The sequence below is a fragment of the Mya arenaria genome, chromosome 8 (assembly GCF_026914265.1).
Source record: "Mya arenaria isolate MELC-2E11 chromosome 8, ASM2691426v1".
NCBI classification, from domain to species: Eukaryota; Metazoa; Mollusca; class Bivalvia; order Myida; family Myidae; genus Mya; species Mya arenaria.
The window spans coordinates 38,106,172-38,133,398 of NC_069129.1; the positions used below are offsets into that span (position 1 = coordinate 38,106,172).

The 27,227-nt window shown below is 35.4% G+C and overlaps 1 long non-coding RNA gene across 2 annotated transcripts; it reads left to right on the top strand.

The window, feature by feature from the left end:
* The first annotated feature begins 3,587 nt into the window (after positions 1-3,587).
* LOC128243001 (uncharacterized) lies at positions 3,588-27,227 on the top strand. 2 transcript variants are annotated; one of them, XR_008262744.1, is made up of 5 exons: positions 3,588-4,040; positions 4,962-5,022; positions 22,471-22,517; positions 22,978-24,948; positions 25,254-27,227. It is a non-coding gene; the product is annotated as an uncharacterized LOC128243001 (long non-coding RNA). The 2 variants fall into 2 exon arrangements; XR_008262745.1 differs by having other exon boundaries at positions 22,474-22,517.

Genomic DNA, 27,227 nt, shown 5'->3' on the forward strand with positions numbered 1-27,227 from the left:
AACCACTAAAGCACAAATTGAGGTTAGTTATTCTAAAATATCGTCCAGGCTTTTTTTGTTTAATGATGTTTGGCCTGTCCAGGCTTTAAAAAACGTCAATATATTATTAAAAAAAAGCCTGGACGGCATTTTAGAATGACTAAGTTTGATATAGGAATAAAATTACTGCATGCAATAATTGTATTGGAAATTCTAAATAACTTTTATATAATTATTCAATTTCATTTACGTAAGTTCAGAACTCGACATACTATAATTCATAGAAATCTGCTCTGCAAATTTACTCCACCCACTTAATCAATCTAGAGTGTGATCGTGTACAATGGGATAAATCTTTGATTTCTTCTACAAATATGAACTATTTATATATACATTTTATTCTCACCATATCGAAAGGCGGTACTTTGATTGGATTAATTGCATCTCTGCTGTTGTATTTCTTCAGATTTGCTAGCGTCTTCCTTATATACATTTTACCAGAAGTCATGCGTGCGCAAGGGATTATGGGAAACCGTAAAGTCGCGAATGACCCAGATTTAAACTTGACTTAGAGATTATTAATATAAACTACTGACCAACTTTCATAAAGAAACATTTATAAATGTGACCTCTAGAGTGTTAACAAGCTTTTCCTTAAATTTGACCTAGTGACCTAGTTTTTGACCGCATATGATCTAGATTCGAACTTGGCCTAGAGCTAATCAATATTAATATTCTGACTAAGTTTCATGAACATACAGTCATAAATGTCACCTCTAGAGTGCTAACAAGCTTTTCCTATGATTTGACCTAATGACCTAGTTTTTGACCACAATTGACCTGGATTTAAACTTGACTTAGAAATTACTAATATAAACATTCTGACCAACTGTCATTAAGATACAGTTATAAATGTGACCTCTATAGTGTTAACAAGCTTTTCCTTAAATTTGACCTGGTGACCTACTTTTTGACTGTACATGACCCAGATTCGAACTTAGCCTCGAGGTAATCAATATAAACATTCTGACCAAGATTCCCGATGATACAGTCATAAATGTGACCTCTGGAGTGCTAACAAGCTTTTCCTATGATTTGACCTTATGACCTGGTTTTTGACCGCACATGACCCAGATTTAAACTTGACTTCGAGATAATTAATGTAAACATTCTGACCGACTTTCATGAAGAAAGCTTTATAAATGTGACCTCTAGGGTGTTAACAACCCTTTCCTTTAATTTGAACTGGTGACCTAGTTTTTGACTGCACATGACCCAGATTCGAACTTCGCCTAGAATTAATTAATTAAAACATTCTGACTACTTTCATGAACATACAGTCATAAATGTGACCTCTAGAGTGCTAACAAGCTTTTCCTATGATTTGACCGGGTGACCTAGTTTTTGACCGCACATGATCCAGAATCGAACTTGACCTAAAGAGTATTAATATTAACATTCTGACCAAGTTTCCTGAAGATACAGTCATAAATATGACCTCTTTAGTGTTAACAAGCTTTTCCTTTAAATTGACCTGGTGACCTAGTTTTTAATCCCAGATGACCCAATATCGAACTCATCCAAGATTTATTGAGGGTAACATTCTGACCAAGTTTCATTAAGATAGTGCCCAAATTGTGACCACCTCTAGAGTTTTAACAGTCAAATTGTTGACGAAGACAACGGACGACGGACACAGGGCGATCACAATAGCTCACCTTGAGCACTTCGTGCTCAGGTGAGCTAAAAATCCAAAAAAAAAAATCAGACCAAATTGGTCAAGACCGGCAAATTGTTGGTTTTTAGAAGCCCTGGTATAAACTATATTATTTAACAAAGTAAAAAAAAGTTTTTCATCATAACTAAATAGAAATTAAAACCTTGCTTATTTTTGTTTACCCCATCATTGAAAGCACTAGAAAATAACGTTTGTTAGAATTGGACAAACAGAATACTTAACAATTATTATATATTTATCTATTTCAATATGGCTGGTGCTTGTTTTAAAACAGAAATATATTGTGTTTTGACTATGTTCATCATACTATAGTAAGTATTTTAAATTTGATAACGTATCTTACTCTTTATAGTAAATGTGTTCATAAGTTGTTGTGTTGTTCATTAATTACGGCCTGTTTGGACCCACTGCGTTTAATAATATTAAGTTGAAATCTTGTTCTTTAGAATAAAATAAAGAAAAATAAATTTCTTAATGTGTCATTTTAACTTATGATACAAGTGGGAAGTTGCTGAGTTAATTATTAATTTGGAATAAATGTTAAACAAGCAAATTCTTTGAATTGATATCCCCTGCCTGATTGGGCTAAGTCAAGGAATGGAAATCAATTGTTGGTGAAATATATATGTATATATGAGTTTGAGTTTGATTGCAACTGTTTGAAATAAAAAATAAATATTGTTTATAATGTAGCATTTAGATTTGACCAAGAAACCTAGTTTATGACTTCATGTTACCCAGTTCCAAACTAATCTAAGATTTAAGGCAAACATTCCGATCAAGTTTCATGAAGATTGGTCAAGATATATTGCAAAAAATATAGCCTCTAGAGTTTCATTTTTGACCCCACATGACCTACTACTTTCGAACTATTCCAAGATTTCATCGAGGCAAACATTCTGATTAAGTTCCATGGAAATTAGAGCAGATGTATTGCCTCTAGAGTGTTCCCAAGATATCTGTAAGATATGACCTAGTGACCTAGTTTTTGACCCCATGTGAACAACTTAAAACTCTTGTAAGATTTCATTAAGGCAAACATTCTGACCAAATTTGAACATTACTGATTACTCAATACCAATGTTTAGTTCGGGACACAATTGTTCAAAGATTTCACCTACTGACCTGGTTTCTGACCCCATGTGACCCAGTTTCGAACTATTCAACAACAATCAAGGAAAACAGTCTGATTAAGTTTCATGAATATTAGATTGCCTCTAGTGTGTTCCCAATATTTTTTTCTAAGATTTGACCTATTGAGTTTGTTTTTTACCCATATGACCAACTTTTAAAACGCAGTCGAAATTTAACCCAAGAGAACATTCTGACCATGTTTGAACATAATCCGACCAATCACCACCATAAAATAGTTTCGGACAATATTTTTGAAAGATTTGACCTAGTGACCTATTTTTTTAATCACATGTGACCCAGTTTAAAACATGTCTAAGTTTTCATCAAGGAAAACATTCTGGGGCCGTATTCAATATACATCTTAAAATTAAAATCAAACTTAAATCTATTTTTTTTCTTAAAAAACTAGATTTTTCTAATTAGATTGTTCTTAGATCTTAGATCGAAGATTAGTGTTATTCAATATTGATATTATAGTAAGATTTCTTTTAAGATCACTCTTAAAATATAAGGAAGCACCTTGGTAGCCTAACTCTAAGTCTTAAAAGTTAGATTGCGATAAAAACAGATAAAAACACACAAACACATACGAAAACTGACGCTGAATATTCTTCTTTTGAAGTCTTTTATAAAGAAGTATCCGAATTTCATTGTATTTCTTCCTAATTCAGTTTTTCCGTTTACCGCTCTCGTTTATTGATTTCTCACATTCGGTGATTTGCACTACCAAAACAAAATGGCGTCTAGAAAGGAACATGCGAGGACTTTTGTAACCTTTATTGAAATGGTATATTACCAGGGACTATGATATGTTTGCGGTGTTAAAGATATGATGTAACAACGTGTTATCTAAAGAACTATCTCATTGTTTATATCCAAATCAACATACAAACCAGTGAAATCGAGTTGATGTGTGCAATTTGACAGTTCGTGAAGATGAAGCTTAATATTTTGAAATATATGACATACATGGAAGAATAATTTGTAGATAAAGTATTTTCCACGAATTCAACAACATAAATCATGCTACATTATGGAGTGGAAGTTCAATGATATTGTGTAAACATTGTGTAATTAAATATTTGCACACACTTTGGAGTGTAAGCAGAAAACTCAAAACAGTGCGGTCACACAAGTTTAACACGGATCCTTACAGGAGTTCTAATGATGAAGATTTATATTCATAAAGGTATGTTTTAAAACTTAGTTTTATATGTAGTAGTTATGTAAAACGTTTGTTCAGTCGCTGACTGTAACTTGAGTAAATGACAATTTTTGAAATGGTGATTTTCAATATAATTATATGATTATTTGATATTTCAAAATCTTGAACTACTCTCAATAAAAAGTCAATAGTGCGTGTTAAGACAACTTTTTGAACAGTTTTACATTGTAACATTGTTCCACCACAAACAAAAAAAGTCAAGCAACTCTGTGAAGGCAGTTAATATTTGGATAAGTATTCAGACAGGCAGATTTATATAATTATTGTGTTATTGTTAGTTAACAAGATTGAAAAGTGACCATCTTCAAAGTACAGTAAACAAGATTTAAAAGTGACCATCTTCAAAGTACTCTTGTCACTTATGCAACAGTCAGTTTTACCCCCCCCCCCAACCAGCAGGGGGATTGTGGATACTTTGACTGTCAGTCAAGCCAACTGCTGGTAAAGTCTCAGCCAAATGCCACCACACCCCAGGAACCCTAGATGGGGCCTATTTTGCTACTTTGGCGCAAAGACAAAACCACCACATTCATGGAAGGTATAAACATGGCCCATTTCTCCGACCATGCCCGGTTCACCCCCTGACCTTTGGGTGGGGGGGGGAGCGTTGTTGGAATTGACTGGTGCATTATGAGTTATAATATTGGTGTTTGCCTAGAAAGCAAGGTGCTACCCTTTCCTGGATGATGCTGCCTTTCACGTACACCATTTTGTGCTTGTCACATAAATTTCCACATTTATTATCAAATGATAAAGATGTCATTAAATTTTGTACTGGAATGTTAATGTTCCTTAATTTAAGGTATAGATTTTCATGTGCATATTCATGTTTATACTGATTAACATCACATTGAATACCTTAAATGATGCTGGTTTGAATTACAGGTTGCAAGCAATTACCCTGTGGACAGTTTCAAGGTGTTTGCGGGACTTGGAAAAACACTATGTGAGTGACTCTAGTTACATATAGCAATTTGTTTAGACAGGCAGGAATCACATCGAGAAATTCATTATTATCCAACATTTGATCATCGGCAAAACCAGATATTTGTTTATGAATTAAAAAAACAGCACACTTTAAAGCTACACTCTCACAGATATACCATTTTTATAACTTTTTTATTTTTTGTCTTGGATAGGTTAATTTTTTGCGTAAATATCTGCAAACTGCAACGTTAGAAGATTGTTTACAAAAAATCGGATCGTAGATTTTCATATTTCTGTTCGGAAATTAATGTTTTATGGCTGAAACCGTTACTAACGGTTTAAGAAAAATGCATAAAACATCAATTTTTTAACTTAAGTATAAAAATTTGCGGTTGAAATGTTTTGTAAGCGGTTTTGTATCACTGGTTTCGATGGATTTTCACAAAAATTGGCTCGTTCCAAGACAAAAAAAAAGTTGTCAAATCATTCAATCTGTGAAAGTGCAGCTTTAAAATACATAACCAATTTAAATATCGTCTCATCCGATATGTACATACATTGAATCTGTCAAGAGGTATTCTATTATTTTCTTTGATATCATTAAGATATAAAGTTGGAACTTATTCTAACTAAAATGAAATACTAACATTGTAAGATGACTCACATCAGTGAACATTATGTTGCAAGTCCTATACCTACATTGGTATACATGTATATCTTGGAATTTAGTGTTAACCACATTCTTAAATGATTAATATCATCAAATTTCGACAATATCCAATAATAAGTTTTAAAAAAACCCACCATATACATAGCACATGGAAAATATCTTTCACTTTATTGTAATGTATACATGTATGGACATATTAAAGCTGTACTCTCACATATTTACCATTTTTACAACTTTTTTATTTCTTGTCTTGGAAAGAGCAACTTTTGCGTAAATACCTGCAAATCAATGATATAAGATTGCAGGCAAAAAATCAGATCATAGATTTTTATATTTCATGAATATTAGACCATACATAATGCCTCTTATGTTTCAAAGATTTTTCTAAGATTTGACCTAGTGACCTAGATTTTGACCCATGTGCCCCACATCTACAAGTGGTCGAGATTTGATCAAGGGGAACATTCTGACCAAGTTTGAACGTTTTCTGTTCAATGCCTACCAAGATATGGTACGGATGGACGGAAGGACGGACGGAATGAAGGACAACGCCAAAATAATATCCCCCTCCCGAAACCTTCGATTCGGCGGAGGATAACAACATTACAGAATAATGCTATTTATATTAAGGTGATTGGGTGACAAATTCGAACATTCTAGCTTCAATGAAAGTGATGTTCAGTACAACATTGAGATGGCAAAATAGGTCCTGACAGGTCTAATGATGGCTTGGTTTGACATGTTTTAATAAAATTCGTCAAAACGTGGCTGCCAATTTTATACACAGTGATTTCACTGTATAAGTTTGGTAAACATCAAATAAGAAATGAAGACGCATAGCCATGAACTACATGGGAGACTATAAGTATCTTCAATAGCCGAGAGTGTAATACAGGTTCATCCAAACCTGAGAGTAGGGTATTTCGGGGAAACTAGGTTTACCTTGTTTTCGCAAAACACCCTGCGTGTGGGTTGGGACGAACCTATCTTACAAGAGGGACTATGGTAGAGGCTTTTTCTCCCACCTCAGTTAAACAAAATAAAGTTAAAATGATTTTTTTTTGCTGGAACTTTTTTATGCGTTGTGAAAATAATTTGCGTATAACTGAGGTCTCATGTATATCTAGCTACTGTTAAAGTTTGGTTAACATCCGATAATAAATGAGGACTTCATCCTGTTCACAAAGTCAATGATAGCAATCGTGCCAATTTTAAAGGGCCATTATACATGCATGTAGGCATCTGGCTGGATTTTGAAAGGAACCTAGCACTTATGGATATCTAGCTACTGTATATGTTTGGTAAAAGTCTGACAATAAATGAAGACATTACCACATTCACAAGCAAATTGTTTACGGACGCATCAATGGACGGATGACAGAGGCCAGTAGAGCTAAAAATTGATTACAAGCAGGATAGGAGTTGACATTTCATCAACTTCCGTGCCAAGATATGACTTTTGCAAAGAATAGTGGATTGTCCTAAAAACAAATTGAAAAAAGAGACGTCAAAACAATGCCGAGGATGGCAAATTTGTTCTGCGCATTTTGAGTGTGAAAGAACTTCAACTACATTTATTACTACACTTAATATTCCAGGTTTGTTTTTGCCATGATATGAGCCGCTACTTAATAAGCTTGATTTGTATGCAAAAATCAAGCAAGCCAGACAAAGAACATTTGTAGTTCGTCCCAGTTTGTTGGGTAGTACCCATTATTACCATTTGCACTTAGTACACATATTCATCAATTTTATGCAGATGTGTGTACTGTTACATTGTTAATAATACTATCTACATAATAATTTAAGTTGATTGTGGTGATGTCGTTTTCATAACATACATGTTCGTTTACTAGCAGGAATTCTCCAAGCATTTGATTGGCGAACATAGTCATGTGTCAGTCAATTATACAGAACCTCTGTGAAATGGGCTATGATTTATAGCAAGAGAAACACCACTGATTTGTAGGTAAAGCTCAGTCTTATAGTGGTGAGGGAACCCTGGAAATATTCTGTTCTACAATTTCCTCATCTTTTTATGTCACAATATAAATACAAGTAATTGATATAGAAATATAAATATTGATACTTTTTAATATGATGCTGGCTTGAAAGTGATCAATGCTGATCAACAAATTCCCTCTCATGGTCTGATGTCAAAATCCCCAGGAAATTTGAACAAAAATGTAAAATCCCCTGGAATGGTCTCCAGAAATATTGCATGTATGCAAGGGAAAATCTTGTATCAGTATAAATAGATGTATGTATTAGTGTAATAAGATGGATGGAATTTAGTGCATTCAATAATTTGCTAAAATCATCCACAATGAATTGTAAATATTCATCCTGCTCAGACTTCTATGATTTCCTTTTCATTGACAAATAAAAAATATATTTAACAAGAATGTAATTTAATGCCATGGTCCCGTTTTTTGTGCTCAAACTAGACATAAAAACTTACGAGATACAAAACCACAAAACTTGTTTTAACAAATCAGCTCAACCTTGCAATGTTCCTCGCCCACATAAATTCAATTTCAAATCTAACAAAAATCTCAAGTGTTTAATTCATCTTAAACTTTATCTAAAATACACAAATGCAAGGTTACAGCATTCTTGAGACTGATAATTTTTACTACTTTATATACTTGGCGCACTCTCAAAGTTGTTATTTATATCCTGAAAAACCAACATGGTAATTGATCAGTGTGCACATTACTAAATGATAAAACCTACAAAAGTAAGATTTATTAATATCATAGATCACAGGCTTAAATTTGAAGTCATGATCAAGTAACACATATCTTTCAACCAAAATTCATTAAAGCAAAACATTGGGACAGAATTTGTCCTCACAATAACAATAATAGGTCATGTCTTTCAAAAGTTTGGTGGGTGGCTTTGAGGAATGTATCATACCCTTTAAACTGACCAAACTTCTGTGGGTCACAAACAAACAAACCTGAATGACATGTCATACTTTGCCAAAATATTTCATGCATAGTTCATTTTATTTGTTACATTGCGAAATTGTGTGTGCCTGAACCATATTTCAAACAAAAATGCAACCTCGGCAGTGTGTCTTGAGTTGTAATTCGTAATGGGCGAAATCCTTTGACAAACAACCATTATATTCAAAGATTATTTTCAACTTTATGCTTTAGATAAAAGCCTTATTAACCCTAAAATCATATAACACAGAAACAATGACTAAATGGAATAAGTACTTCTTATTTAAATAAGTAAATCTTTCCTTTCCGGAACAAGAAGGCTTATCATGAAGTTTGTTTTCACCCATTCACTTGCAATGAATAACAAACGAGGAATGTGGTTACACCCTGTAGACAAATAAATAAATCAGCTAAAAATCTAAACTGTATGTCAAACCTTTGTTTTACCTAAGTTCAAACTTGTAGTGCAAATTCTAAATGTCCTCTAAGTGAGTGTTTCATTTCTATCAAATTTTGACAATGTCATAAACAGGTCATAAAATGAAGCTTTTGCAGGAGTGCAAATTGTATGAAAATAAACACGTTAAATTAAAATGAACCTTTAGAAAATTGAATACATACATTAATAAACGTAATAAATCCAGTTGTTTATATGTTGTTCGCCATAACCCTGAAATGAAGTTACATGTATAGTCAACAGTTATACATGGGTTCATTAGTTCTGCAGCAAAGGCATGTTTTCCATAGTGTGTTAACTGTTAAATTAGGAGATGTAACAATACAATAATGTGTTAAGAACATAATATTTTTCTTAATAAACCGAATAATACTGTGTATAGGACCCTAGCATACATAGGACGCAGGCAAAACAATACATGAGAAATCAGATAAAAAAAGTTAATACAAAATTGTAATTTTTTTGACATACCAAATAAAACTGTGTATAGGATGCTAGCATACACAGGAAGCAGGCAAAACAATATGTGAACAATCGAGTAAAAAACTTAATACCATAGATAGGGCCAAGTGAAAATATGTCAAAATTCAGAGCCGACATATCAGTTTTGACGAATTTTATTGAATCATGAAAATGGCAAAGGTTATTAAATAGTACAGCGCATGAACATAAATGATAAAATATATTCAAATAACGATAGCACAATTGGTATAAAGCACATTAATAGAAAATTGCACTACTGTATTTCATAAATAATAAACAACAATTTCATTCTGTTATCCAGATGTTGCTCTCCTCGAAGCCCTCAAATTATTTGTTGTCGTCGAGGAAAAAAGCAACAGCCGTATTTGGTATGTTAATGTTCTCAACATGTCAACACCTTCAGCTAAGTATACAAACACCTGGTATAATGCGGCAAACAACACTTTCATCGCAACAGTTTGTACTATTGGTATGTAAAGCCCCAGTCACACTAGGGCCGCGTTCGCACTGCGTCCAAGAAAAATCCAGAACACCGTCCTATGCACATTGGAATCACAAGCATCACCCAGGCATTATAGAGGCATCACCAGGGAATGCGATTGGATCCGCTAGATTACCAAGTGACGGCGTGCATTTTGAGCATGCCCAAAACAAACACCGTCACTCTGTGTTCCGATAAGAGCGCAGTAGGATCACTGTGAGTTAGGTCTCCTACAATGCAACAGGATCGCTGTGGGTGCGCATAGAGGTTACAGTGCAAACACATTTGCATGGCAATGAACCAACCCATCAAAATAGTATAAAGGAATGATATATGCAAATAAACATTTATTTTACAATGACTGATGTGCAAGCAAGCTGAGCTACTGCTTGCCTATATGCAGGTCCAGCAGATCCAGGATGATGCAGACGCTGAAAGCGCAGTGCACATGCAGTTTGCGCGCAGTGACAACTCGATGCACGCAGGGGACAAGCTGTGAGAACGCCATAAAACCGCAGACAATCGCCAACTAGAACTCCGTAAGAACGCAAAATAATGCCATGGAGCTTCGTAGAAATGCCAAGATCGCCGTGAGAACGCCATGACATCGCCATCTTCATGAAAAATATCAATTTATCCTGCCTTCTCACGGTGCTCTGGAAAATTTAACAGCGACTCGCTAATGCAGTGGCAACGCAGCTAGCTGTGACAGTGGTTTAATTGTAGAAAGGCAGAGGGAGTTTCTCAGGCCTTCATACATTGACAGCGCACAATGTAGTCTAAAATAATAGATGTGTTATACAGGATTCTACCAATCCCTAACGTCTTAACGGGTTTGTGCAAAAACGGGGGTTTTGAAAAATATTGAAATTGTATTTAGAGAAGTATTTTATATTTGAAATACATAATAAAGGTTTATATTCCTATTTTACCATGTAAGTGCAAAGATATTTTGCACAAAATAAGCATTCAATTTTAAAAGACAGATCTAAGTATTTAATACATAAAGAAATAACATTTAACAAACATTGTCTTAAAAGCGCGGGAAACAGGTGCCCGTTTACTTTCTGTCAAATTTAAATTTTCCTTTGCCATTTATTTTAAAGAAAAATTATAGGAATATTGGCAATAGAAACATCAAGTGTTTTAGTGTTTACTTCTGGAACTTGAAAGTGAAAATGAAAGTAGAAAAGAGAAAAATGTCACAGCACAATCGCTTGTGCATATTGGATTCGACAAGGATGTATTGAATAACAGAACAAGTAGCACATGCATAATTATTGATCAACTTAACATCCATTTAACAAGAGGGCCATGATGGCCCTAAATCGCTCACCTGAGTAAAAGAGTTTAACCTTTGTAATCAATATAGCTTGATATTTGTTCTCAAAGAATATTGAAAAACATACTGGTCAAACATGTTGCCTGGATAATCACTGACAGGACTTGATTGACTGCACACTGACAGCACTTGGTACAGTTGCCTGCACACTGACAGGACTTTGTACCGATACCAGCACACTGACAGGACTTTTTTCAGTTGCCTGCACACTGACAGGACTTTGTTTAATTGCCTGTACACTGACAAAACTATGTTATATTGCCTGCACACTGACAAAACTATGTTATATTGCTTGCACACTGAAAGAACTTTGAGTATCAATACACAAATAACAAACAGTGCACAACCCATCAAAAAACTGCCTTAAGCTCTAAAAATCAAATATCAGATCACATTCAACACCGTTAACTAATTTTATCACCTTGACCCGTCTAGGACAACATCACATTCCTTCTAATGTTAATAATAATATTTTTCTTTAATTAAAATATTTTTATTTATAAAAGTTATAAGTGAATAACACTATCCACACAGAAGATAAGATTATAGCATCTGCATGAACAATAATCTACATGAAGTTCAATGGAAAAGTCTGATTTAAATTTATTATTAAGTAAAAATGAAATTTCTTTTAAAAAATAAAGTGTATAATAATTATTTGAATATATGAACCTACAAAAAGAACAATAATTACTTCAGAAGTGACTATGTTGAAGACTTAATAAAATTTAAAATATATTCCCTTTTTACTAAAAATAGAAAGTAGTGGAATCTCCAACAAAAAGGGAGACCGTATAGCAAGACTTGCTGCCCTTGCTTCAAGAAAAAACTTTACATAACCATCAGATTTTAAAAAAGTGTATTTATAATGAACTTGTAGCCCACGGTCTGAGGCCAATTTTTCTCCAGGGGCATAATTTGAATAAACATGGTAGATAACAAATCGAAAACGTTACACACCAAATATTTAAGCACTAGGCAACATAGTATTTGCCAAAAAAAGTTTTGCAATTTTTCCTTCAGGTTGCCATGGCAACCAGAGTTCTGCATGGAATTAATTTTTTTGAATAATTTAGAAAAAAGCACCAACCAAGGATCATTCCTATGAAGTTTCATCAAAATTGTCCAAGCGGTTTAGGAGAAGAAGATGATTATAACCAATTGTTGACATTTTCCTTTAGGTTGCCATGGCAACCAGAGTTCTGCATGGAATTAATTTCTTTGAACAATTTTGTCAAAGCACCGACCAAGGATCATTCCTATGAAGTTTCATCAAAATTGTCCAAGCGGTTTAGGAGTAAAGATGATTATAAACAATTGTTGACATTTTTCTTTAGGTTGCCATAGCAACCAGAGTTCTGCATGTAATTCATTTCTTTGAACAATTTTGAAAAAGCACCAATCAAGGATCATTCCTATGAAGTTTCATCAAAATTGTCCAAGGGGTTTAGGAGAAGAAGATGATTATAACCAATTGTTGACGCCGAACGACAAACAACGGATGACAGTTGCCGGACACAGACCGATCACAATAGCTCACCTTGAGCACTAATGCTCAGGTGAGCTTATAAACAAGAGGGCCATGATGGCCCTAAAACTCTCACCTAAGGAAAGGGCCACAACTCTGTGAGAAAGCATTAATAACAAGAGCTGTCACAGGGACAGCGCGCTCAACTATTCTGCAGCTTTTCAGTGTAAGGAGTGAAAAAGTTTTGGCGAAACATGCATGGATCACTGTTAGATTAGATTTCAATGCAATACATGATGTGCTGAGATATTAATATAAATGTGGTAACATGGAACATTTTAACCCAATTTTTTTAGTCTAATAATAAAGGGCCATTATTTGCAAAAGACAGTTATCTAACTTGGTTATTCAATTACGTTGGGTGGTTGAATACCATTGTATAAAGTCTCAATGCAATACGTCAAGTAGTTGCTGAGATATTATCGTATGTGTGCTAACATGCAAGACCTTAACCAGAAAGTTGCATAATAAAGGGGCAAAAATTATATCATATGAAAGATTTATCTTACTTGATTAAAGAAGAAAGTTAAATGGTTGGGAGCATGTGTGTAAAGTTTCAATGCAATACATGATGTATTCGCTGAGGTATTGACTTAAAAGAGGTAACAAGCAAAACCTTAACCAGAATTTCTATGTCTAAACAATGTGACATTGACCTATGAACAATGTCAGTACATGAAAAGTTGATCTTGCCTTTACGTGTCAAATACATATGGCAATTTATTTTAAATTGCCTCTGAACATAAAAAAAAATCACCCATATTTGACAACCTACACTCTTATGTCCTTATATTCAGCATTCCATTGTGAATAAACACTAAGTGTATCTTTCACCTTAGAGTGAGGGACATGGGTCTTGCACGCGACACGTGGTCTTGGTATGTTGAACACATGTGGCGAGTTATTTTAAAATCTGTCCATACAAGAAAAGGTTACAGCCCGGAAAACGACAACATATACGCTATGTCCTTATATGCAGCATTCCATTGTGAATAAACACTAAGTGTGACCTTGACCTTAGAGATAAGGAACGGGTCTTGCACGCAACACGTGGTCTTGGTATGTCGAACACATGTGACAAGTCATTTTAAAATATGTCCATACAAGGGAAAGTTACAGCCCGGACACGACAACCTATACTCTATGTCCTTGTATGCAGCACTTCATTGTGAATAAACACCTAAGTGTGACCTTGACCTTAAAGGTAGGGACACAGGTATTGCATGCGACACATGGTCTTGGTATGACGAACACATGTGGCAAGTTATTTTAAAATCTGTCCATACAAGGGAAAGTTACAGCCTGGACACGACAACCTATACTCTTTGTCCTTGTATGCAGCACTCCATTGTGAATAAACACCTAAGTGTGACCTTGACCTTAAAGATAGGCACATAGGTCTTGCATGCGACACGTTGTCTTGGTATGTGGAACACATGTGGCAAGTTATTTTAAAATCTGTTCATACAAGGGACAGTTACAGCCTGGACACGACAACCTATACTCTATGTCCTTGTATGCAGCACTCCATTGTGAATAAACACCTTAGTGTGACCTTGACCTTAAAGATAGGCACATAGGTCTTGCATGCGACACGTCGTCTTGGTATGTGGAACACATGTGGCAAGTTATTTTAAAATCTGTTCATACAAGGGAAAGTTACAGCCTGGACACGACAACCTATACTCTATGTCCTTGTATGCAGCACTCCATTGTGAATAAACACCTAAGTGTGACCTTGACCTTAAAGGTAGGCACATAGGTCTTGCATGCGACACGTGGTCTTGGTAGGTGGAACACATGTGGAAAGCTATTTTAAAATCTGTCCATACAAGGGAAAGTTACAGCCTGGACACGACAACCTATACTCTATGTCCTTATATGCAGCAATCCATTGTGAATAAACACCTAAGTGTGACCTTGACCTTAGAGGTAGGGACACGGGTCTTCCATGCGACACGTCGTCTTGGTATGAGGAACACATGTGGCAAGTTATTTTAAAATCTGTCCATAAAAGGGAAAGTGTACAGCCTGGACACGACAACCTATACTCTATGTCCTTATATGCAGCAATCCATTGTGAATAAACACCTTAGTGTGACCTTGACCTTAGAGGTAGGGACACGGGTCTTGCATGCGACACGTCGTCTTGGTATGTGGAACACATGTGGCAAGTTATTTTAAAATCTGTCCATACAAGGGAAAATTACAGCCCAGACACGACAACCTGTACTCTATGCCCTTGTATGCAGCACTCCATTGTGAATAAACACCTAAGTGTGACCTTGACCTTAAAGGTAGGGACACGGGTATTGCATGCGACACATGGTCTTGGTATGTCGAACACATGTGGCAAGTTATTTTAAAATCTGTCCATACAAAGGAAAGTTACAGCCCGGACACGACAACCTATACTCTATGTCCTTATATGCAGTACTCCATTGTGAATAAACACTAAGTGTGACCTTGACCTAAGAGGAAGGGACACGGGTCTTGCACGCGACACGTCGTCTTTGTATGTGGAACACATGTGGCAAGTTATTTTAAAATCTGTCCTTACAAGGGAAAGTTACAGCCCGGACACGAGTTATTGAGCTGGACACACGGACGGACGGACGGATGGAGCAATTTTAATATGACCACCTTCGGGGGCATAAAATGGTTTGAATTAAATGCAAACTAGAGTAATCTTACTTGGTTAATTAAGTAGGTTGGATGGTTGAGTACCATTGTATAAAGTCTTAATGCAATACCTCAAGTAGTTGTTGAGATATTAATCTATATGTGCTTACACGCAAAACCTTAACCAGAATTTTTAAGTTGAATAATAAAGAGCAATTATTTGCAATAAATGCAAACAAGAGTTATCTTACTTGGTTAATAAAGTGGGCTGGATGGTTGAGTACCAATGTATCAAGTCTCAATGCAAAACCTCAAGAAGTTGCTGAGATATTAACCTATGTGTGCTTGCACGCAAAACCATAACTAGAATTTCTAAGTCGAATAATAAAGGCCTATTTTTGCATAAAATGCAAACTAGAGTTATCTAACTGGTAAATTAAGTAGGTTGGATGGTTGAGTGCCACTGTATAAAGTCTAAGTCGAATAATAAAGGCCTATTATTTGCATTAAATGCAAATTAGAGTTATCTAACTTGGTTAAGAACCCCTAGACGCAGACGCCGACGCTTGGGTGAGTACTATAGCTGTCCATATTCTTCGAATAGTCGAGCTAAAAATGTTGAAATTTAAACATATCTTTACTGATGACAATGCCTTATCTTATATTTGTAAAGGGTCATGTAATGAAGCTACCTGTAAATTTGCATTGAATTTGGCCTGGTAGTTTCAGAGATTTTTTTAAAGCAAAACAGGAAGTTGGCCATTTTGTTGTTGTTGTTGATCAATCGTGACCCCTTGTTGTATTTTTGTAGAGGGTCACCCAAGGAAGCTTCCTGTAAGGTTTCATTGAATTTGGAGTGGTTGTTTCAGAGGAGATGTTTTTTTTTTTTTAAAGCAAAACAGGAAGTCAGCCATTTTGTTGTTGATGGTGCTGTTGAAGTTGTTGATCAATCGTGACCCCTTGTTGTATTTTTGTAGAGGGTCACCCAAGGAAGCTTCCTGTAAAGTTTCATTGAATTTGGACTGGTAGTTTGAGAGGAGATGTTTTTTAAAGCAAAACAGTAATTCAGTCATTTTGTTGTTGTTGTTGTTCAGATCAATCGTGACCCCTTGTTGTATTTTTGTAAACAGTCACCCAAGGTAGATTTCTGTAAAGTTTCATTGAATTTCTATTGGTAGTTTCAGAGGAGATCTTTTTTAAAGCAAAACAGGAAGTTGGCCAATTTGTTGTTGTTGTTTTTTATCAATCGTGACCCCTTGTTGTATTTTTATAAACGGTCACCCAAGGAAGCTTCCTGTAAAGTTTCATTGAATTTGTATTGGTAGTGTCAGAGGAGATCTTTTTTAAAGCAAAACAGGAAGTTGGCCATATTGTTGTGTTGTTGTTAATCAGTCATGACCCCTTGTCGTATTTTTGTAGAGAGTCACCCAAGGAAGCTTCCTGTAAAGTTTCATTGAATTTGGACTGGTAGTTTTAGAGGAGATGTTTTTTTAAAGCAGAACAGGAAGTCAACCATTTGTTGTTGTTGCTGTTGTTGTTGTTGTTGATCAATCGTGACCCCTTGTTGTAGTTTTGTAAAGGGTCACCCAAGGAAGCTTCCTGTAAAGTTTCATTGAATTTGGACTTGTAGTTTCAGAGGAGATATTTTTAAAAGCAAAACAGGAAGTCGGCCATTTTGTTGTTGTTGTTGATCAATTGTGACCCCTTGTTGTATTTTTGTAGAGGGTCACCCAAGGAAGCTTCCTGTAAAGTTTCATTGAATTTTGAGTGGTAGTTTCAGAAGAGATGCTTTTTTAAAGCAAAACAGGAAGTCAGCCACTTTGTTGTTGTTGCTGTTGTTGTTGATCAATGGGCTAGTGGAATTGATGTCGGGCTTGTAAAATTTCCTATCTGGTAGCCCAAATGGGCTAGTGGATTCAAATCCGAATTTAGAACACTGTATGAGTTTGTTTGCAACTAAAATAAAATAATTATAGTGTAGCATTTAGATTTGACCTAGTAACGTAGATTTTGACCCCACCTTACCCATTTCAAACTTATGAAATATTTCATCAAGGCCAGATTGGACCAGAAATATTGAAAGAAATATAGCCTCTAGAGTGTTCCCAAGGTTGTTCCAAGATTTGACCTAGTGGTCCAGTTTTTGACCTAATTTCAAACTATACTAAGATTTCATCAAGGTAAATTCTGATTAAGTTTCCTAAGTTTGGAGTGGATATATTGCCTCTGTTTGTTCACAAGTTTTCTTAATTTGACTTAATGACCTAGTCTTTGCCCCCATGTGATCCATTTTTTAAGTCTACCAAGATTACATCAAGACGAACATACAATACATCAAGGGTCTTGGCTTAGCAGTTTCAGACAAGAAGATTTTCAAAGATTTCCCTATAAAAGTGCAAAGTGTGACATCAACAAGGTCCAGCAGATCCCTTCAGAGAAAAGCATGCTGGACCCTGAAGGGGTCCGCTGGTCTTTATATACAGTAAATTCTCAATCCACACAGAGCCTGGGCTTTGCTAATTTGCATATTACCAACAAAGTAAACATACATACTATGAATGTACTTCCGTCTATAACGGAATGTTACACTATGAACACACATACGCCGCCTACAGCGGACCGTTATAATATTATGAACGCACTATTTCGAAGTAAAATATACGGTCCTGATTTGGTTTTTCACACCTTTTTATCAATCCTTATTTCGAACTCGATCATCTAATAGTTTTTTTACATCATGCTTCGAATGCACTCGGCTGGAGGTGACAATGGAGCACAACAGCACATACTAGTGCTTGTTAAAGAATGATATTGAGCACGCGTATGTTACAAACATCAATATCAGAAAATGAGTGATTCATTTGGGTGACGTAGTGTGTATGTAATTACTGGTTAACACAACCTGAATATCGTTCGAAAATGACTATCTCATTAGAATGGATCGCCGCATTGCTGACTCGAACCGCTACCAACAATCCGGAGAAGGGCCTGGTAACCAACTGTGCTATATTCTAAATGTAAACATGTGCTGTCATCTTGTTTTAAATGTTTATTGTTGTTTAAATAAAAAAGTATAATAACGAATTATTTGTCATTTATTGAAAAATAATTCAACAAACATGTATACGAAAGATCACTCAAACCGAATGTATCGTATTTGTAATGTGTAATCGACATTGCAATCTTAACGACTTAATAGTTCACGTCATCTAGAATTCGCGAATTTTCTGAAAATTGTTAATCCGAATTATAGCTATTTCAAAATATTTTTTTGATCCCTACGATTTCAGATTAACAGTGTTCAACTGTATAGTTTCACAAGGACTGTGCGCTGTTATACTCACAATACCACCCTTAGTAGTTCACCATGCGCTATTATACTGACAATACCACCCCTAGTAGTTCACCATGCGCTATTATACTGACAATACCACCCCTTCCCTAGTAGTTCACCATGCGCTATTATACTGACAATACCACTCCTAGTAGTTCACCATGTGCTATTATACTGACAATACCACCCCTAGTAGTTCACCATGCGCTATTATACTGACAATACCACCCCTAGTAGTTCACCATGCGCTATTAAACTGACAATACCACCCCTAGTAGTTCACCATGTGCTATTATACTGACAATACCACTCCTACTAGTTCACCATGCGCTATTATACTGACAATACCACCCCTAGTAGTTCACCATGCGCTGTTATACTGACGATACCACTCCTAGTAGTTCACCATGCGCTATTATACTGACAATACCACTCCTAGTAGTTCACCATGCGCTATTATACTGACAATACCACCCCTAGTAGTTCACCATGCGCTATTATACTGACAATACCACCCCTTCCCTAGTAGTTCACCATGCGCTATTTTACTGACAATACCACTCCTAGTAGTTCACCATGTGCTATTATACTGACAATACTACTCCTAGTAGTTCACCATGCGCTATTATACTGACAATACCACTCTAGTAGTTCACCATGCGCTATTATACTGACAATACCACCCCTAGTAGTTCACCATGCGCTATTATACTGACAATACCACCCCTAGTAGTTCACCGTGTGCTATTATACTGACAATACCACTCCTAGTAGTTCACCATGTGCTATTATACTGACAATACCACCCCTAGTAGTTCACCATGTGCTATTATACTGACAATACCACCCCTTGTAGTTCACCATACGCTATTATACTCACAATACCACAACTAGTAGTTCACCATGCGCTATTTTAATGACAATACCACCCCTAGTAGTTCACCATGCGCTATTATACTGACAATACCACCCCTAGTAGTTCACCAATGTGCTATTACACTCACAATACCACCCCTAGTAGTTCACCATGCGATATTATACTCACAATACCACCCCTAGTAGTTCACCATGCGCTATTATACTCACAATGAGGTACGGATAATTCCCCCCCGGATGATTTGCCCCCCCAGACATTAGCGTATTTAAAAGAGTACCACTTTAGCGAGTGTCATAAACTGTGTGACGTAGAAGACGGAAATCACGCGTGGAGATTATACAGACGATCTAGGACAAAATTGTATTAATTCGGCAAACCACGAAATTTCATGCCAACGAATATAAATTATTTCAGTACTAAAATAATTTAATGGAACATCATGAAAAGTCTGTCTCACACACCAGGCCTCTGAATTGTTGGTCAAGTATGCTATTCGCTGAGTGTAGGATGATATCCCCCCCCCCGGATGATTGCCCCCCCAGACATTAGCCCCTAGGACCATATCCCCCCCGGATGATAGCCCTCCCAGACAATAGTCCCCCCCCCCCAGACAATAGCCCCCCCCCCCCCTGCATATATATAAATGACTTTACATATAAAACATCTTCAAAAGAAATAAAACATATAATGTCATTATCGCATTAAGGATTATCACCCTATTAAATAATTAAAGGTCAATGCAAATGATAATTAAAGGTGAGAACTTACTGATCAAAGATTATTAAATAAGTGCTTAGTCAACAAATAACAAGTTTCATTTGGATGACAGTAATTCGCAACACAAACCTTTTGCAACATACTGACAGACTGCCCCACCGACCATATGGTGACTCCTACTCCTTTGCCACACATGTTGTAATTTAAACTAACATCACTTTGCTGCTTTATCTAACAATTTAAAATATAAAGATCGTTACTTCGAAAGTCCAAAACTTGTTGCGTCAGATTTAAAAGTCATCACTTTCACTTAATTTCTATTCCTTAAGACAACATCTTGGGTAACTAATATTCGAACATGTAGCATGTGCTAGATAATTATTACCAGTGCAGTCTTTATCCAATGTTATTTTGGTGGAAGCTTATCCAAAATGAGGATGTAATATATTAGTCTTATGGCAAAACCACTGTTGAAACTTAACGATTGTGTCATACATACCATATCAAGCTGAAAAATTCACAAATTTTGTTGGAGGAGAATTGACAATGCTCAGATACATTCAACCCCTTACTTCATGCCAAACCAAGCCATATTAGGCCTTATCAGTACATATCAATACCCTTACTTCATAGAAGATTATTGGTTATTATTGAAAAAATGAGGTTCATCCATAACAAACCTCTTTTCCTAGTTTTTCAATTAGTAAGTTTGTCGAGAATTAAATTTCCAATCCAGTGATATTAATTTAATAATGCAATCTAAACTATTTCCGCATGATATTTATCAACAAACAGAGCGAAATGGTCATCATTGCCCTAAATCGCTCACCTAAGTTAAAGTTTTTGACCTTTGATACCACTTTACACAACAAATTTCTTAGTTTTTTTTCCTTTATATCACTATTTAATACAGGTGACCCTCGTGCCAAGGCCAATTTTGAACCCAGGTGTATAATTTCAACAATCTTGGTAGAGGATTATATGTCAATGCTACACACCAAAATGTGATGTTTGTTCTCAAAACTGTACACATGGTCCAAATTTCAAAGCAACTGGGAATAGCTTCAAAAATAAAAGGTTAGTCAACATGGAACCTGCCAATGCATATATTGATATGTTTTTGAAATACTGTACACATAGTCAAAATTTTATTGCAGTAGCTTCAAAAATAAGAAAGTAGATCATAAGGTCACAATCAAGGTCATCCACACACAGCATTTATATTTGCCTTAAAAACTATACATATGGTACAAATTTCTTTGCTGTAGCTTCAAAAACAAGAAAGAATGTCAAAAGGTTACAATAAAGGTCTTCCGGAGACAAGATTTAAATTTGTTTACAAAACTGTACACATGGTCCAAATTTCATTGCTGTGGCTTCAGAAATAAGAAAGTAGGTCAATAGGTCACAGTCAAAGTCATTAAAGGACAACATTGATATCTGTTTTCAAAACTATACACATAGTCCAAATGTCATTGCTGTAGCCTCAAAAATAAGATAGAAAGTCAAAAGGTGTGGGACCCCAGGGGCATAAAAAACAAAACAAAACAAAAACTCCCCTGATTTTCTTATCTTGAGAGAAATCTGAAGCTAAGTTCCCCACATATGGTTAACTGTGAATTACATGCCAATAATTTAATAATTATTTTTAAATTAAAATTTGCTAGATTTTTTTTTATTTATAAATTCCATAATAATATACCATGTATATTCAGTAGGATCCTGAAAATGAATGTTAACTATTCACAACAAGGATCAGCACAGTGTCAAGCTAATAGTAAACAAATTAATAATAAATTGTTACTGGGTGCAAATATTTTTGAAAAAATAAAGCACACTTGAACACTAAACGTGGACTTGATTGCGTTCACAAGAAATTGTTTACAGATGCATAGAGTGACGAACAGATGGTCTGACGGAGGGGGCAAAAACAATATGTTTTTATTTTACAAACAGTTACAAGGATTAGTTTTGATAAATAAAAGTAATGTTTTTCTATTTTAAGTAGCAGTGACATTGACCCTAGAGGCTGCAAACGCAATCCCATGAAAGGTCAGTAAACCCTATAAATTCTTCCTAAATACCAAGTTTGGTCAAATTATGTCAACCTTAACTAGAGTTATTCAGTTTCAACAGTTTTTTCTATTTTTAGTAACAGTGACCTTGATCTTGGTACAAAAACACATGAAAGATCTCCATAAACTCTTTCTTTATACCAAGTTTGGTCACAATATGTCAGCTTTAAACTAAAGTTTTTCAGTACCAACCGTTTTTCTATTCTAGTAATATTGACCTTGATCTAGACTCTTAGGGGCCCCAAACGCAATTCCATGAAAGATCTCCATAAACACTTCCTTTATACCAAGTTTAATATCACTTGCTTAAAAATGCCCTTTGAAATTATAGTTATTTTAGGACATCTTAGAATTTTCTGTATTTCAGTGACAAAAGTCTTAAAGTTCTTAACTGAAGGATAAAGCCAAAAAGATCCTGAACTGTTTGTTTATTTCAGTTTATCAAGGGGTGCCTGTGCCTATTAGCTGCATTTTGGCATGACCCCACCGTGACACCATCATGACATACATAGTGTTTAAATGCCATAAGTGACATGAGATAGAAGTGACTTGCAATTCACAGTCAGACCCAGACATTGGAAGACTTATAGAAACAGAGTGAGACAGAAGAGATTGGGGTGCAGTATCCTAGCTCTTTGAGAACAGAAACATGATCGGTGTAAAGCATCGATACTCAGGATATAGTAACATCAGTACCATTATAATTAAAGAAGTTTTATTAGCGTAAGTGTCAGTGACAAGGGATTAGTGGCCGCTATGTAGTAGTTAAATGGCTTCAAGGGGTCAAAAATTAGTGACTGCGGCCACGTTAGACAGTTGGCTGCTTAATGAACGTAATTTATTATAAAACGTACGGGGGAGGGATTTTGAGTGGCCCGGTAAGGCAGGTGGCCTTTTAAAGCAGGTGACCATTCAACCAGGTTTGACTGTACTTGTGTAATAGTTTGGGTCTTTGGTCACTGAGTGCATACTTCATTAAAAATAAACATTCTTTCTCTACATACTTGGGAAGGATAAGAGTGGCAAAAAGCTTATATCGGTAGCCTCTCTAAAATAACACTATCTGTGCATATTTCCCACAACTTAAAAACCAACAGGTATAACGAAAAGAGAAAACCTTACTTTTTATAATTTACTATCATTTTATTGAGATAAAGTATTTTCAAAATTGCCACACTATTTTTAACACTGGGGATATCTTGTGTATGATATGCAGTCACAGTGATTGCAATTCTAGTTTGTAAGGAAAAGTGATTTGCATTCATTAAGTATTTGCCAACTCATGTTGCAAAAACAATGCAACGTACACTTTATAGCTCATTAACCGTGTGTATAGAACACTTTTCATCTTAGTCTGCGCTAGGTTTTGTTAAATTAATAATCAAACAAACAAGAGCTGCCGCAGCACAGCACGCTCGACTATATGCCACTTTGTCTTAGCAATTCAGTACTAACCATTTTTCTATTTTAAGTAATAGTGACCTTGACCTTGACCATGATTCTCGGGGTCCCAAACACAATCCTATGAATGGTCTCTATAAACATTTTCTATCTACTATGTTTAGTCACAATATTAATATATAACTTAAATTATTCAGACAAACCATTTTTATATTTTTAGTAACAGCGACCTAGGGGCACCAAATGTTATCCCGTGAAAGGTCTTCATAAACTCTTCCTATGTATAAAGTTTGGTTACAATACGTCAAACCTAACTAAAATTATTCGATACCATAGGTGAGTTTGATGCCGCCCTCCTGCTGGCCGCCCGAACATCGACTTATATCATTTTTATGACCGGGTTTCACTCTTTCACTTTGTGAAAACATGGTTGAAAATATAAAAACATGCCTGTCAATAGCCAAAACATTTTTTAATAAAAATTAACTTTTTTAATCGATCAAGGGCTATAAATTGTATTTAGGATAATATGGAGTTATGAAACCTAATTGTGTGATGGCAATAACTGTGTGAATTATGAAGCCAATTATAAAAGCACCGGCTAGTCTCAATCATGCAGCCGCTCTAATTAGAGTCAATGAACGATATTATTTAAGACCCGCATATACAAGCGTCTAGATGCTCGGGACTAAATTGGCAACATGAAAACATTTATTTCACTTCCTGATTCTTAAAAATTATGTCAACAAATGACAATTCTACCACCATTTAAAGTTTGATTAAATTTTGGACAAATGTGTTGGTTTAATTGGGCTCCCGCTAAAAGTAAACATATATATATATACTGGGCAAGAAGTGCTGAATTTTATCGTGAATGACAGTGATTATCCGAAGTTTGAATTTGGTTCGGACATGTTTGACGGGAATTCGGATGACCGTTACAGTGGAAAGACAGTTTCCAATCGGTCATCTATACCTACTACACCTGTCCAGGTTTAAAAATTCAGGTGTGTATATTAACTTCTTTGTTGTTTTGCTGTTTATATAGCAAATATGATGTAATTTTTGTATTATTTGTTTCCTTCAAAAATATACATTTAATGATTTATGCATGTTTGTTTTTATTTTGCTACAGTCCGGAGTATAGTGTTTATTTAATTCATATGCAATGCATGTACAGTAATAGAAAAATAAAGTTTGGCCAAGAAACGAGCACCACCTTTCTTGTGTTATCATCAAACTGTTTCATTAATGCATACTACATTATACTACAATGAACATTTATGTATGATATTGCTTATTAAAATTTCAGATTCCTCCGACGCAGCGGATCATGAAATTCCCGTCCCCATGAGGCAATGAGGGCGTGCTTGTGGTGGAGGCCTTGGTCGCCGATGAGTCAATGTTTGTGGACAGTAGGATGACGCCAAAAATTAACCCGACTGACATTCATATGTGCTTCATGCAATCCCATGAGTTTTACCATTCACACAAAAACATCAAACAAGCCGGATTGTGTATATTTTATTAGTCAAAAAGGATAAAAGAAATAGTGTCAGACTGTGTGATTGGAAAAAGGTATTAATCACACTTTGTGTTGCGAATAAATGTTTGTAGATTTTTTAGATGTTCACGTGTATATTTAAACTATATATGGAAATCATTCAAGTGTTAAATGTTTATGCTGATTGGTTTTTGTCTATGAAAAAATATTGCATATTCTTGTATTGTCTTGAAATATTTTTTGCTATATATGAAAATTGACACAATGAGTATTTGCAGTACAACAGAAGTAAAAGTGTCTTTTGTATGTATGTTTATGTTTACTATTACTTGTCTAAATTTGAACAAGATATCTAAAAAAAATTAAGGAAAATCTGCAAGTTTAAAAAAGATAGGCGTTAAATTCTGAGAAAACCTAAAATCAATCTGGCGCTGGCTGGAATTTTCTGTGTCATATTTGGTGCTGAAATGGTTAACAATACGGTGTAGTTTTTTGTAAATTCTCTTCCAGAACTTAGATGGCTACCAAGGCCAATTGTGTAGTCAAAGCAAGAGTGATAGCTGTAGTTTATATTTGATTTCAAATGCCTATATTCATTTTGCGAGTTATTTTTCAAGTCACCTTGTCTAGTCATTTCCATGGCATGAGATATGACAATGTATTTTAATAGAGAATTATTTTTTTACCAAGTTTTCCTAAGGAAAAGAGGAAAACCTATTTATAGATTTGGATATGCCATTGGGCAGGCAGGTGGCTGTCAGGGGCGTAGCTTCCTATAGGCCGTGTAGGTCGCGGCCTACACAATTTTCAGAAAATAATAATAATAATAATGCCAAATCTGCAATAAAACTTAATTAATATATCGGAAACCAGGTATTTCAAATCTATCGTTTTCATTTTCACTAAAATACACATTCATACGACATTAATGTTACGTATATAAGTTGTCGAAATATGCATACCAGTAGTCTGCACTTTGATGCTGTTCATTACATAAAATATTCATTTACGGTAAAGCATATTGATATCGTTACTCTCATTAATGTTTTTACAACAAAGAAATATATGCTAAAACACACCCAAGACCACCTAGCTTAAACGAAATCCCGGGGATGCATGCCCTCGTGACCCCCCCCCCTCCTCAGAAAGTGGCCTACACATATACTTTCGTCAAGCTACGCACTTGGCTGTGACCATTGGAGCTTGTGTCCAGGCTCTTAGCCATGCATAGGGTATTTTGGAAAAACTTTTCAAAGAGGTTTAAAAATAACTGGAAAACTGTGGTTTTGAGTTCTCTCATTTATGAAATAGTTTAAAGAAATACATTTGCTTGATCTCAAATAGCATTTGTTTGATCTCAAATCTAATATTTGTATAGAATTATCTTTAAGTGTTATCATTCTTTCACTGGATGTTATCCTTGTACTGTTTACAATATCATTGTTTAATTAATAAGTGATAAAATGTGAGCAAAAGTGAGTTAAATGACTATATATATTTGTTCTCTCTTCGCTCGCTCCTCTTTTTTGCTAAATGCAAAACAAATATTTCATTATTATTTCGCTCCCTCGCCCCATTATTTTTTAGAAAAAATCCGATGAACAAGTTATCAATTTGGTGTGGCCTAATATGGAGGTATGTTACTTCAATGAGTGATGGTCCTGAACAGCTGTGTGAAGTATAACCATAAATCACTGTGTATAGGACACACTTTCCCCCTCAGAATTTCCACAAATAAAATGCCTGTGTCTTATATATAGTATTAGGCTTTTAACATTTCTT